General features: G+C 41.3%; 1 long non-coding RNA gene across 1 annotated transcript in view; it reads right to left on the bottom strand.

The window, feature by feature from the left end:
- Positions 1–15,628, bottom strand: part of LOC142729640 (uncharacterized) — a 222,291-nt gene that overhangs the window by 78,353 nt on the left and 128,310 nt on the right. The window lies entirely within an intron of this gene.

The raw sequence follows: 15,628 nt of genomic DNA, 5'->3' as shown, positions 1-15,628 counted from the left end.
TAAATTTAAAAAAAGCATATTTATCCTAGGACAGAGATCTACTAACACTGATGTAACATTTAGGTGACAGATTAATAAATGTTTTGGTTGGATTGGCTAACGTAAATCTTTTTGACAAAACAACAGTTCGCCCATGGGATGCTAATGCACAGAGTCCACTACGGGTCTAGGATCAGTGAAATCACTATCACTCTAGGCCTTCTAAGAGTGGAGTCCAAACTGCCTCAGCATCACAGGGGGGCCCATTCTAATGAAGACAATGTCCTCCACCCGTTTCCAAAACATTGAGGGGCCACTCAAAAGAAAGGGGCAGTCGAGCCGAAGCTGCAGACGGTTGTCTTCATCCTGAATTTGTATTTAATCCTCATCCTAACTTTTGTTTCTTTCCTAAGTTTAAAAAAGCATATTTACCCTAGTACAGAGTTCTACTAATACTGATGTAACATTTAGGTGACAGATTAATACATTTTTTGTTTGGATTGGCCTCCCTAAATCTTTTTGACATAACAACAGTTCGCCCATGGGATGCTAATGCACAGAGTTTACCCCGAGTCTAGGATCAGTGAAATCATCATCACTCTAGGCCTTCTAAGAGTGGAGTCCAAACTGCCTCAGCATCGCAGGGGGCCCATTCTAATGAAGACAAATTCCTCCACCCGTTTCCAAAACATTGAGGGGCCACTCAAATGTAAGGGGCAGTCGAACCGAAGCTGCAGGCGTTTGTAATAATTCAGATTTTTTATTTAATCCTCATCCTAACTTTTGTTTGTTTCCTAAATTTAAAAAAGCATATTTACCCTAGGACAGAGATCTACTAACACTGATGTTACATTTAGGTGACAGATTAATACATTTTTTGGTTGGATTGGCTAACCTAAATCTTTTTGACATAACAACAGTTCGCCCATGGGATGCTAATGCACAGAGTCCACTACGGGTCTAGGATCAGTGAAATCACTATCAATCTAGGCCTTCTAAGAGTGGAGTCCAAACTGCCTCAGCATCGCAGGGGGGCCCATTCTAATGAAGACAATGTCCTCCACCCGTTTCCAAAACATTGAGGGGCCACTCAAAAGAAAGGGGCAGTCGAGACGAAGCTGCAGACGGTTGTCTTCATCCTGAATTTGTATTTAATCCTCATCCTAACTTTTGTTTCTTTCCTAAGTTTAAAAAAGCATATTTACCCTAGTACAGAGTTCTACTAATACTGATGTAACATTTAGTTGACAGATTAATCAATTTTTTATTTGGATTGGCCTCCCTAAATCTTTTTGACATAACAACAGTTCGCCCATGAGATGCTAATGCACAGAGTTTACCCCGGGTCCAGGATCAGTGAAATCATCATCACTCTAGGCCTTCTAAGAGTGGAGTCCAAACTGCCTCAGCATCGCAGGGGGCCCATTCTAATGAAGACAAAGTCCTCCACCCGTTTCCAAAACACTGAGGGGCCACTCAAATGTAAGGGACAGTCGAACCGAAGCTGCAGGCGTTTGTAATAATTCAGATTTTTTATTTAATCCTCATCCTAACTTTTGTTTGTTTCCTAAATTTAAAAAAGCATATTTACCCTAGGACAGAGATCTACTAACACTGATGTTACATTTAGGTGACAGATTAATACATTTTTTGGTTGGATTGGCTAACCTAAATCTTTTTGACATAACAATGTGAAGGATGGAGTGGACAGAAGTTAATGTTTATAATAATTTTCTTTCTTTAATAAAATATAGACTATAGAGTTGTGTACATAATTGTGATGAAGCAATAGTAATAGGATTAGATAAGTATACGTGGCAAGATGGCCCCTGGACAGGGACTACGCACTAATAAAATAACAAGTCACTTCCTGGTATGAACGAACTATGAACTATGAAGACATATCTAAAGGACCAGATAAGGGTGAACCTATCCAAGGATGACACAAAGTAACAAGAGGCTTACAGTGATACGTGCTTTTATAAAAGTGTGATAACATGTACCCACCCCCAGGAGAAAGGGGATATAGAACAAATGTGTCTAATAAATCAGTGACGCCTCTCCTGATGCTGAGTGAGGAGCTTTATACCAGACTTTGTGTGGTGTGATTCCTTTCGTACGAACTCAGCGTATTATCCCTGCCGGTTGAGACTGATTAGTACCCGAACATTTTGGCGCCCAATGTGGGGCCACACTCGAGGGATAAGCCGTGTCCATGATCGACGACCCCCAGACGCCTCAACATCGAATCGCCAGCCACGCTCCCAGGAAGTCTGATCAGCTTCAAATAAAACACGAAATTGAAGGACTTTTACCAACTCCATCCATGAAAACAACCACCCTTTATCGAGACTATTGTTCTGAAGATGAATAGATAGTGTAGGGTGTGCACCGACTCTTTAAGTCCAGCTACAAAGGGGGGTCTCCTAATAGGGGAGGCTCGTCTCAAACTGGTGAAAAAATCCTTTTACTCCCTTTTCCCAGAGCACGGACACACTTAGGTTAAGAAATGAAGAAAATAATGATAAAAGGGGGGACTGTGAAGGATGGAGTGGACAGAAGTTAATGTTTATAATAATTTTCTTTCTTTAATAAAATATAGACTATAGAGTTGTGTACATAATTGTGATGAAGCAATAGTAATAGGATTAGATAAGTATACGTGGCAAGATGGCCCCTGGACAGGGACTACGCACTAATAAAATAACAAGTCACTTCCTGGTATGAACGAACTATGAACTATGAAGACATATCTAAAGGACCAGATAAGGGTGAACCTATCCAAGGATGACACAAAGTAACAAGAGGCTTACAGTGATACGTGCTTTTATAAAAGTGTGATAACATGTACCCACCCCCAGGAGAAAGGGGATATAGAACAAATGTGTCTAATAAATCAGTGACGCCTCTCCTGATGCTGAGTGAGGAGCTTTATACCAGACTTTGTGTGGTGTGATTCCTTTCGTACGAACTCAGCGTATTATCCCTGCCGGTTGAGACTGATTAGTACCCGAACAACAACAGTTCGCCCATGGGATGCTAATGCACAGAGTCCACTACGGGTCTAGGATCAGTGAAATCACTATCACTCTAGGCCTTCTAAGAGTGGAGTCCAAACTGCCTCAGCATCGCAGGGGTGCCCATTCTAATGAAGACAATGTCCTCCACCCGTTTCCAAAACATTGAGGGGCCACTCAAAAGAAAGGGGCAGTCGAGCCGAAGCTGCAGACGGTTGTCTTCATCCTGAATTTGTATTTAATCCTCATCCTAACTTTTGTTTCTTTCCTAAGTTTAAAAAAGCATATTTACCCTAGTACAGAGTTCTACTAATACTGATGTAACATTTAGGTGACAGATTAATACATTTTTTGTTTGGATTGGCCTCCCTAAATCTTTTTGACATAACAACAGTTCGCCCATGGGATGCTAATGCACAGAGTTTACCCCGAGTCTAGGATCAGTGAAATCATCATCACTCTAGGCCTTCTAAGAGTGGAGTCCAAACTGCCTCAGCATCGCAGGGGGCCCATTCTAATGAAGACAAAGTCCTCCACCCGTTTCCAAAACATTGAGGGGCCACTCAAATGTAAGGGGCAGTCGAACCGAAGCTGCAGGCGTTTGTAATAATTCAGATTTTTTATTTAATCCTCATCCTAACTTTTGTTTGTTTCCTAAATTTAAAAAAGCATATTTACCCTAGGACAGAGATCTACTAACACTGATGTTACATTTAGGTGACATATTAATAAATTATTTGTTTGTATTGGCTAACCTAAATCTTTTTGACATAACAACAGTTCGCCCATGGGATGCTAATGCACAGAGTTTACCCCGAGTCTAGGATCAGTGAAATCATCATCACTCTAGGCCTTCTAAGAGTGGAGTCCAAACTGCCTCAGCATCGCAGGGGGCCCATTCTAATGAAGACAAATTCCTCCACCCGTTTCCAAAACATTGAGGGGCCACTCAAATGTAAGGGGCAGTCGAACCGAAGCTGCAGGCGTTTGTAATAATTCAGATTTTTTATTTAATCCTCATCCTAACTTTTGTTTGTTTCCTAAATTTAAAAAAGCATATTTACCCTAGGACAGAGATCTACTAACACTGATGTTACATTTAGGTGACAGATTAATACATTTTTTGGTTGGATTGGCTAACCTAAATCTTTTTGACATAACAACAGTTCGCCCATGGGATGCTAATGCACAGAGTCCACTACGGGTCTAGGATCAGTGAAATCACTATCAATCTAGGCCTTCTAAGAGTGGAGTCCAAACTGCCTCAGCATCGCAGGGGGGCCCATTCTAATGAAGACAATGTCCTCCACCCGTTTCTAAAACATTGAGGGGCCACTCAAAAGAAAGGGGCAGTCGAGACGAAGCTGCAGACGGTTGTCTTCATCCTGAATTTGTATTTAATCCTCATCCTAACTTTTGTTTCTTTCCTAAGTTTAAAAAAGCATATTTACCCTAGTACAGAGTTCTACTAATACTGATGTAACATTTAGTTGACAGATTAATCAATTTTTTATTTGGATTGGCCTCCCTAAATCTTTTTGACATAACAACAGTTCGCCCATGAGATGCTAATGCACAGAGTTTACCCCGGGTCCAGGATCAGTGAAATCATCATCACTCTAGGCCTTCTAAGAGTGGAGTCCAAACTGCCTCAGCATCGCAGGGGGCCCATTCTAATGAAGACAAAGTCCTCCACCCGTTTCCAAAACACTGAGGGGCCACTCAAATGTAAGGGACAGTCGAACCGAAGCTGCAGGCGTTTGTAATAATTCAGATTTTTTATTTAATCCTCATCCTAACTTTTGTTTGTTTCCTAAATTTAAAAAAGCATATTTACCCTAGGACAGAGATCTACTAACACTGATGTTACATTTAGGTGACAGATTAATACATTTTTTGGTTGGATTGGCTAACCTAAATCTTTTTGACATAACAACAGTTCGCCCATGGGATGCTAATGCACAGAGTCCACTACGGGTCTAGGATCAGTGAAATCACTATCAATCTAGGCCTTCTAAGAGTGGAGTCCAAACTGCCTCAGCATCGCAGGGGGGCCCATTCTAATGAAGACAATGTCCTCCACCCGTTTCCAAAACATTGAGGGGCCACTCAAAAGAAAGGGGCAGTCGAGACGAAGCTGCAGACGGTTGTCTTCATCCTGAATTTGTATTTAATCCTCATCCTAACTTTTGTTTCTTTCCTAAGTTTAAAAAAGCATATTTACCCTAGTACAGAGTTCTACTAATACTGATGTAACATTTAGTTGACAGATTAATCAATTTTTTATTTGGATTGGCCTCCCTAAATCTTTTTGACATAACAACAGTTCGCCCATGAGATGCTAATGCACAGAGTTTACCCCGGGTCCAGGATCAGTGAAATCATCATCACTCTAGGCCTTCTAAGAGTGGAGTCCAAACTGCCTCAGCATCGCAGGGGGCCCATTCTAATGAAGACAAAGTCCTCCACCCGTTTCCAAAACACTGAGGGGCCACTCAAATGTAAGGGACAGTCAAACCGAAGCTGCAGGCGTTTGTAATAATTCAGATTTTTTATTTAATCCTCATCCTAACTTTTGTTTGTTTCCTAAATTTAAAAAAGCATATTTACCCTAGGACAGAGATCTACTAACACTGATGTAACATTTAGGTGACAGATTAATAAATTTTTTGGTTGGATTGGCTAACCTAAATCTTTTTGACATAACAACAGTTCGCCCATGGGATGCTAATGCACAGAGTCCACTACGGGTCTAGGATCAGTGAAATCACTATCAATCTAGGCCTTCTAAGAGTGGAGTCCAAACTGCCTCAGCATCGCAGGGGGGCCCATTCTAATGAAGACAATGTCCTCCACCCATTTCCAAAACATTTAGGGGCCACTCAAAAGAAAGGGGCAGTCGAGCCGAAGCTGCAGACGGTTGTCTTCATCCTGAATTTGTATTTAATCCTCATCCTAACTTTTGTTTCTTTCCTAAGTTTAAAAAAGCATATTTACCCTAGTACAGAGTTCTACTAATACTGATGTAACATTTAGTTGACAGATTAATCAATTTTTTATTTGGATTGGCCTCCCTAAATCTTTTTGACATAACAACAGTTCGCCCATGGGATGCTAATGCACAGAATTTACCCCGTGTCTAGGATCAGTGAAATCATCATCACTCTAGGACTTCTAAGAGTGGAGTCCAAACTGACTCAGCATCGCAGGGGGCCCATTCTAATGAAGACAAAGTCCTCCACCCGTTTCCAAAACATTGAGGGGCCACTCAAATGTAAGGGGCAGTCGAACCGAAGCTGCAGGCGTTTGTAATAATTCAGATTTTTTATTTAAGCCTCATCCTAACTTTTGTTTGTTTCCTAAATTTAAAAAAGCATATTTACCCTAGGACAGAGATCTACTAACACTGATGTTACATTTAGGTGACAGATTAATACATTTTTTGGTTGGATTGGCTAACCTAAATCTTTTTGACATAACAACAGTTCGCCCATGGGATGCTAATGCACAGAGTCCACTACGGGTCTAGGATCAGTGAAATCACTATCAATCTAGGCCTTCTAAGAGTGGAGTCCAAACTGCCTCAGCATCGCAGGGGGGCCCATTCTAATGAAGACAATGTCCTCCACCCGTTTCCAAAACATTGAGGGGCCACTCAAAAGAAAGGGGCAGTCGAGACGAAGCTGCAGACGGTTGTCTTCATCCTGAATTTGTATTTAATCCTCATCCTAACTTTTGTTTCTTTCCTAAGTTTAAAAAAGCATATTTACCCTAGTACAGAGTTCTACTAATACTGATGTAACATTTAGTTGACAGATTAATCAATTTTTTATTTGGATTGGCCTCCCTAAATCTTTTTGACATAACAACAGTTCGCCCATGAGATGCTAATGCACAGAGTTTACCCCGGGTCCAGGATCAGTGAAATCATCATCACTCTAGGCCTTCTAAGAGTGGAGTCCAAACTGCCTCAGCATCGCAGGGGGCCCATTCTAATGAAGACAAAGTCCTCCACCCGTTTCCAAAACACTGAGGGGCCACTCAAATGTAAGGGACAGTCGAACCGAAGCTGCAGGCGTTTGTAATAATTCAGATTTTTTATTTAATCCTCATCCTAACTTTTGTTTGTTTCCTAAATTTAAAAAAGCATATTTACCCTAGGACAGAGATCTACTAACACTGATGTTACATTTAGGTGACAGATTAATACATTATTTGGTTGGATTGGCTAACCTAAATCTTTTTGACATAACAACAGTTCGCCCATGGGATGCTAATGCACAGAGTCCACTACGGGTCTAGGATCAGTGAAATCACTATCAATCTAGGCCTTCTAAGAGTGGAGTCCAAACTGCCTCAGCATCGCAGGGGGGCCCATTCTAATGAAGACAATGTCCTCCACCCGTTTCCAAAACATTGAGGGGCCACTCAAAAGAAAGGGGCAGTCGAGACGAAGCTGCAGACGGTTGTCTTCATCCTGAATTTGTATTTAATCCTCATCCTAACTTTTGTTTCTTTCCTAAGTTTAAAAAAGCATATTTACCCTAGTACAGAGTTCTACTAATACTGATGTAACATTTAGTTGACAGATTAATCAATTTTTTATTTGGATTGGCCTCCCTAAATCTTTTTGACATAACAACAGTTCGCCCATGAGATGCTAATGCACAGAGTTTACCCCGGGTCCAGGATCAGTGAAATCATCATCACTCTAGGCCTTCTAAGAGTGGAGTCCAAACTGCCTCAGCATCGCAGGGGGCCCATTCTAATGAAGACAAAGTCCTCCACCCGTTTCCAAAACACTGAGGGGCCACTCAAATGTAAGGGACAGTCGAACCGAAGCTGCAGGCGTTTGTAATAATTCAGATTTTTTATTTAATCCTCATCCTAACTTTTGTTTGTTTCCTAAATTTAAAAAAGCATATTTACCCTAGGACAGAGATCTACTAACACTGATGTTACATTTAGGTGACAGATTAATACATTTTTTGGTTGGATTGGCTAACCTAAATCTTTTTGACATAACAACAGTTCGCCCATGGGATGCTAATGCACAGAGTCCACTACGGGTCTAGGATCAGTGAAATCACTATCAATCTAGGCCTTCTAAGAGTGGAGTCCAAACTGCCTCAGCATCGCAGGGGGGCCCATTCTAATGAAGACAATGTCCTCCACCCGTTTCCAAAACATTGAGGGGCCACTCAAAAGAAAGGGGCAGTCGAGACGAAGCTGCAGACGGTTGTCTTCATCCTGAATTTGTATTTAATCCTCATCCTAACTTTTGTTTCTTTCCTAAGTTTAAAAAAGCATATTTACCCTAGTACAGAGTTCTACTAATACTGATGTAACATTTAGTTGACAGATTAATCAATTTTTTATTTGGATTGGCCTCCCTAAATCTTTTTGACATAACAACAGTTCGCCCATGAGATGCTAATGCACAGAGTTTACCCCGGGTCCAGGATCAGTGAAATCATCATCACTCTAGGCCTTCTAAGAGTGGAGTCCAAACTGCCTCAGCATCGCAGGGGGCCCATTCTAATGAAGACAAAGTCCTCCACCCGTTTCCAAAACATTGAGGGGCCACTCAAATGTAAGGGGCAGTCGAACCGAAGCTGCAGGCGTTTGTAATAATTCAGATTTTTTATTTAATCCTCATCTTAACTTTTGTTTGTTTCCTAAATTTAAAAAAGCATATTTACCCTAGGACAGAGATCTACTAACACTGATGTTACATTTAGGTGACAGATTAATACATTTTTTGGTTGGATTGGCTAACCTAAATCTTTTTGACATAACAACAGTTCGCCCATGGGATGCTAATGCACAGAGTCCACTACGGGTCTAGGATCAGTGAAATCACTATCAATCTAGGCCTTCTAAGAGTGGAGTCCAAACTGCCTCAGCATCGCAGGGGGGCCCATTCTAATGAAGACAATGTCCTCCACCCGTTTCCAAAACATTGAGGGGCCACTCAAAAGAAAGGGGCAGTCGAGCCGAAGCTGCAGACGGTTGTCTTCATCCTGAATTTGTATTTAATCCTCATCCTAACTTTTGTTTCTTTCCTAAGTTTAAAAAAGCATATTTACCCTAGTACAGAGTTCTACTAATACTGATGTAACATTTAGTTGACAGATTAATCAATTTTTTATTTGGATTGGCCTCCCTAAATCTTTTTGACATAACAACAGTTCGCCCATGGGATGCTAATGCACAGAGTTTACCCCGGGTCCAGGATCAGTGAAATCATCATCACTCTAGGCCTTCTAAGAGTGGAGTCCAAACTGCCTCAGCATCGCAGGGGGCCCATTCTAATGAAGACAAAGTCCTCCACCCGTTTCCAAAACATTGAGGGGCCACTCAAATGTAAGGGACAGTCGAACCGAAGCTGCAGGCGTTTGTAATAATTCAGATTTTTTATTTAATCCTCATCCTAACTTTTGTTTGTTTCCTAAATTTAAAAAAGCATATTTACCTTAGGACAGAGATCTACTAACACTGATGTAACATTTAGGTGACAGATTAATACATTTTTTGGTTGGATTGGCTAACCTAAATCTTTTTGACATAACAACAGTTCGCCCATGGGATGCTAATGCACAGAGTCCACTACGGGTCTAGGATCAGTGAAATCACTATCACTCTAGGCCTTCTAAGAGTGGAGTCCAAACTGCCTCAGCATCGCAGGGGGGCCCATTCTAATGAAGACAAAGTCCTCCACCCGTTTCCAAAACATTGAGGGACCACTCAAAAGAAAGGGGCAGTCGAGCCGAAGCTGCAGACGGTTGTCTTCATCCTGAATTTTTATTTAATCCTCATCCTAACTTTTGTTTCTTTCCTAAGTTTAAAAAAGCATATTTACCCTAGTACAGAGTTCTACTAATACTGATGTAACATTTAGTTGACAGATTAATACATTTTTTGTTTGGATTGGCCTCCCTAAATCTTTTTGACATAACAACAGTTCACCCATGGGATGCTAATGCATAGAGTTTACCCCGAGTCTAGGATCAGTGAAATCATCATCACTCTAGGCCTTCTAAGAGTGGAGTCCAAACTGCCTCAGCATCGCAGGGGGCCCATTCTAATGAAGACAAAGTCCTCCACCAGTTTCCAAAACATTGAGGGGCCACTCAAATGTAAGGGGCAGTCGAACCGAAGCTGTAGGCGTTTGTAATAATTCAGATTTTTAATTTAATCCTCATCCTAACTTTTGTTTGTTTCCTAAATTTAAAAAAGCATATTTACCCTAGGACAGAGATCTACTAACACTGATGTAACATTTAGGTGACAGATTAATACATTTTTTGGTTGGATTGGCTAACCTAAATCTTTTTGACATAACAACAGTTCGCCCATGGGATGCTAATGCACAGAGTCCACTACGGGTCTAGGATCAGTGAAATCACTATCACTCTAGGCCTTCTAAGAGTGGAGTCCAAACTGCCTCAGCATCGCAGGGGGGCCCATTCTAATGAAGACAATGTCCTCCACCCGTTTCCAAAACATTGAGGGGCCACTCAAAAGAAAGGGGCAGTCGAGCCGAAGCTGCAGACGGTTGTCTTCATCCTGAATTTGTATTTAATCCTCATCCTAACTTTTGTTTCTTTCCTAAGTTTAAAAAAGCATATTTACCCTAGTACAGAGTTCTACTAATACTGATGTAACATTTAGTTGACAGATTAATCAATTTTTTGTTTGGATTGGTCTCCCTAAATCTTTTTGACATAACAACAGTTCGCCCATGGGATGCTAATGCACAGAGTTTACCCCGTGTCTAGGATCAGTGAAATCATCATCACTCTAGGCCTTCTAAGAGTGGAGTCCAAACTGCCTCAGCATCGCAGGGGGCCCATTCTAATGAAGACAAAGTCCTCCACCCGTTTCCAAAACATTGAGGGGCCACTCAAATGTAAGGGGCAGTCGAACCGAAGCTGCAGGCGTTTGTAATAATTCAGATTTTTAATTTAATCCTCATCCTAACTTTTGTTTGTTTCCTAAATTTAAAAAAGCATATTTACCCTAGGACAGAGATCTACTAACACTGATGTAACATTTAGGTGACAGATTAATACATTTTTTGGTTGGATTGGCTAAACTAAATCTTTTTTGACATAACAACAGTTCACCCATGGGATGCTAATGCACAGAGTCCACTACGGGTCTAGGATCAGTGAAATCACTATCACTCTAGGCCTTCTAAGAGTGGAGTCCAAACTGCCTCAGCATCGCAGGGGGGCCCATTCTAAAGAAGACAAAGTCCTCCACCCGTTTCCAAAACATTGAGGGGCCACTCAAAAGAAAGGGGCAGTCGAGCCGAAGCTGCAGACGGTTGTCTTCATCCTGAATTTGTATTTAATCCTCATCCTAACTTTTGTTTCTTTCCTAAGTTTAAAAAAGCATATTTACCCTAGTACAGAGTTCTACTAATACTGATGTAACATTTAGTTGACAGATTAATCAATTTTTTATTTGGATTGGCCTCCCTAAATCTTTTTGACATAACAACAGTTCGCCCATGGGATGCTAATGCACAGAGTTTACCCCGGGTCCAGGATCAGTGAAATCATCATCACTCTAGGCCTTCTAAGAGTGGAGTCCAAACTGCCTCAGCATCGCAGGGGGCCCATTCTAATGAAGACAAAGTCCTCCACCCGTTTCCAAAACATTGAGGGGCCACTCAAATGTAAGGGGCAGTCGAACCGAAGCTGCAGGCGTTTGTAATAATTCAGATTTTTTATTTAATCCTCATCCTAACTTTTGTTTGTTTCCTAAATTTAAAAAAGCATATTTACCCTAGGACAGAGATCTACTAACACTGATGTAACATTTAGGTGACAGATTAATAAATTTTTTGGTTGGATTGGCTAACCTAAATCTTTTTGACATAACAACAGTTCGCCCATGGGATGCTAATGCACAGAGTCCACTACGGGTCTAGGATCAGTGAAATCACTATCACTCTAGGCCTTCTAAGAGTGGAGTCCAAACTGCCTCAGCATCGCAGGGGGGCCCATTCTAATGAAGACAAAGTCCTCCACCCGTTTCCAAAACATTGAGGGGCCACTCAAAAGAAAGGGGCAGTTGAGCCGAAGCTGCAGACGGTTGTCTTCATCCTGAATTTTTATTTAATCCTCATCCTAACTTTTGTTTCTTTCCTAAGTTTAAAAAAGCATATTTACCCTAGTACAGAGTTCTACTAATACTGATGTAACATTTAGTTGACAGATTAATCAATTTTTTGTTTGGATTGGTCTCCCTAAATCTTTTTGACATAACAACAGTTCGCCCATGGGATGCTAATGCACAGAGTTTACCCCGAGTCTAGGATCAGTGAAATCATCATCACTCTAGGCCTTCTAAGAGTGGAGTCCAAACTGCCTCAGCATCGCAGGGGGCCCATTCTAATGAAGACAAAGTCCTCCACCCGTTTCCAAAACATTGAGGGGCCACTCAAATGTAAGGGGCAGTCGAACCGAAGCTGCAGGCGTTTGTAATAATTCAGATTTTTAATTTAATCCTCATCCTAACTTTTGTTTGTTTCCTAAATTTAAAAAAGCATATTTACCCTAGGACAGAGATCTACTAACACTGATGTAACATTTAGGTGACAGATTAATACATTTTTTGGTTGGATTGGCTAACCTAAATCTTTTTGACATAACAACAGTTCGCCCATGGGATGCTAATGCACAGAGTCCACTACGGGTCTAGGATCAGTGAAATCACTATCACTCTAGGCCTTCTAAGAGTGGAGTCCAAACTGCCTCAGCATCGCAGGGGGGCCCATTCTAATGAAGACAATGTCCTCCACCCGTTTCCAAAACATTGAGGGGCCACTCAAAAGAAAGGGGCAGTCGAGCCGAAGCTGCAGACGGTTGTCTTCATCCTGAATTTGTATTTAATCCTCATCCTAACTTTTGTTTCTTTCCTAAGTTTAAAAAAGCATATTTACCCTAGTACAGAGTTCTACTAATACTGATGTAACATTTAGTAGACAGATTAATCAATTTTTTGTTTGGATTGGTCTCCCTAAATCTTTTTGACATAACAACAGTTCGCCCATGGGATGCTAATGCACAGAGTTTACCCCGTGTCTAGGATCAGTGAAATCATCATCACTCTAGGCCTTCTAAGAGTGGAGTCCAAACTGCCTCAGCATCGCAGGGGGCCCATTCTAATGAAGACAAAGTCCTCCACCCGTTTCCAAAACATTGAGGGGCCACTCAAATGTAAGGGGCAGTCGAACCGAAGCTGCAGGCGTTTGTAATAATTCAGATTTTTTATTTAATCCTCATCCTAACTTTTGTTTGTTTCCTAAATTTAAAAAAGCATATTTACCCTAGGACAGAGATCTACTAACACTGATGTAAAATTTAGGTGACAGATTAATAAATTTTTTGGTTGGATTGGCTAACCTAAATCTTTTTGACATAACAACAGTTCGCCCATGGGATGCTAATGCACAGAGTCCACTACGGGTCTAGGATCAGTGAAATCACTATCACTCTAGGCTTTCTAAGAGTGGAGTCCAAACTGCCTCAGCATCGCAGGGGGGCCCATTCTAATGAAGACAAAGTCCTCCACCCGTTTCCAAAACATTGAGGGGCCACTCAAAAGAAAGGGGCAGTCGAGCCGAAGCTGCAGACGGTTGTCTTCATCCTGAATTTTTATTTAATCCTCATCCTAACTTTTGTTTCTTTCCTAAGTTTAAAAAAGCATATTTACCCTAGTACAGAGTTCTACTAATACTGATGTAACATTTAGTTGACAGATTAATCAATTTTTTGTTTGGATTGGTCTCCCTAAATCTTTTTGACATAACAACAGTTCGCCCATGGGATGCTAATGCACAGAGTTTACCCCGTGTCTAGGATCAGTGAAATCATCATCACTCTAGGCCTTCTAAGAGTGGAGTCCAAACTGCCTCAGCATCGCAGGGGGCCCATTCTAATGAAGACAAAGTCCTCCACCCGTTTCCAAAACATTGAGGGGCCACTCAAATGTAAGGGGCAGTCGAACCGAAGCTGCAGGCGTTTGTAATAATTCAGATTTTTTATTTAATCCTCATCCTAACTTTTGTTTGTTTCCTAAATTTAAAAAAGCATATTTACCCTAGGACAGAGATCTACTAACACTGATGTAACATTTAGGTGACAGATTAATACATTTTTTGGTTGGATTGGCTAACCTAAATCTTTTTGACATAACAACAGTTCGCCCATGGGATGCTAATGCACAGAGTCCACTACGGGTCTAGGATCAGTGAAATCACTATCACTCTAGGCCTTCTAAGAGTGGAGTCCAAACTGCCTCAGCATCGCAGGGGGGCCCATTCTAATGAAGACAATGTCCTCCACCCGTTTCCAAAACATTGAGGGGCCACTCAAAAGAAAGGGGCAGTCGAGCCGAAGCTGCAGACGGTTGTCTTCATCCTGAATTTGTATTTAATCCTCATCCTAACTTTTGTTTCTTTCCTAAGTTTAAAAAAGCATATTTACCCTAGTACAGAGTTCTACTAATACTGATGTAACATTTAGTTGACAGATTAATCAATTTTTTGTTTGGATTGGTCTCCCTAAATCTTTTTGACATAACAACAGTTCGCCCATGGGATGCTAATGCACAGAGTTTACCCCGTGTCTAGGATCAGTGAAATCATCATCACTCTAGGCCTTCTAAGAGTGGAGTCCAAACTGCCTCAGCATCGCAGGGGGCCCATTCTAATGAAGACAAAGTCCTCCACCCGTTTCCAAAACATTGAGGGGCCACTCAAATGTAAGGGGCAGTCGAACCGAAGCTGCAGGCGTTTGTAATAATTTAGATTTTTTATTTAATCCTCATCCTAACTTTTGTTTGTTTCCTAAATTTAAAAAAGCATATTTACCCTAGGACAGAGATCTACTAACACTGATGTAACATTTAGGTGACAGATTAATACATTTTTTGGTTGGATTGGCTAACCTAAATCTTTTTGACATAACAACAGTTCGCCCATGGGATGCTAATGCACAGAGTCCACTACGGGTCTAGGATCAGTGAAATCACTATCACTCTAGGCCTTCTAAGAGTGGAGTCCAAACTGCCTCAGCATCGCAGGGGGGCCCATTCTAATGAAGACAAAGTCCTCCACCCGTTTCCAAAACATTGAGGGGCCACTCAAAAGAAAGGGGCAGTCGAGCCGAAGCTGCAGACGGTTGTCTTCATCCTGAATTTGTATTTAATCCTCATCCTAACTTTTGTTTCTTTCCTAAGTTTAAAAAAGCATATTTACCCTAGTACAGAGTTCTACTAATACTGATGTAACATTTAGTTGACAGATTAATCAATTTTTTGTTTGGATTGGTCTCCCTAAATCTTTTTGACATAACAACAGTTCGCCCATGGGATGCTAATGCACAGAGTTTACCCCGTGTCTAGGATCAGTGAAATCATCATCACTCTAGGCCTTCTAAGAGTGGAGTCCAAACTGCCTCAGCATCGCAGGGGGCCCATTCTAATGAAGACAAAGTCCTCCACCCGTTTCCAAAACATTGAGGGGCCACTCAAATGTAAGGGGCAGTCGAACCGAAGCTGCAGGCGTTTGTAATAATTCAGATTTTTTATTTAATCCTCATCCTAACTTTTGTTTG

The sequence above is a fragment of the Rhinoderma darwinii genome, unplaced genomic scaffold, assembly GCF_050947455.1.
Source record: "Rhinoderma darwinii isolate aRhiDar2 unplaced genomic scaffold, aRhiDar2.hap1 Scaffold_73, whole genome shotgun sequence".
Classification (NCBI taxonomy): Eukaryota; Metazoa; Chordata; class Amphibia; order Anura; family Rhinodermatidae; genus Rhinoderma; species Rhinoderma darwinii.
Note: the sequence above shows the minus strand (reverse complement) of the source record. Positions and strands in the feature narration are given on the sequence as shown.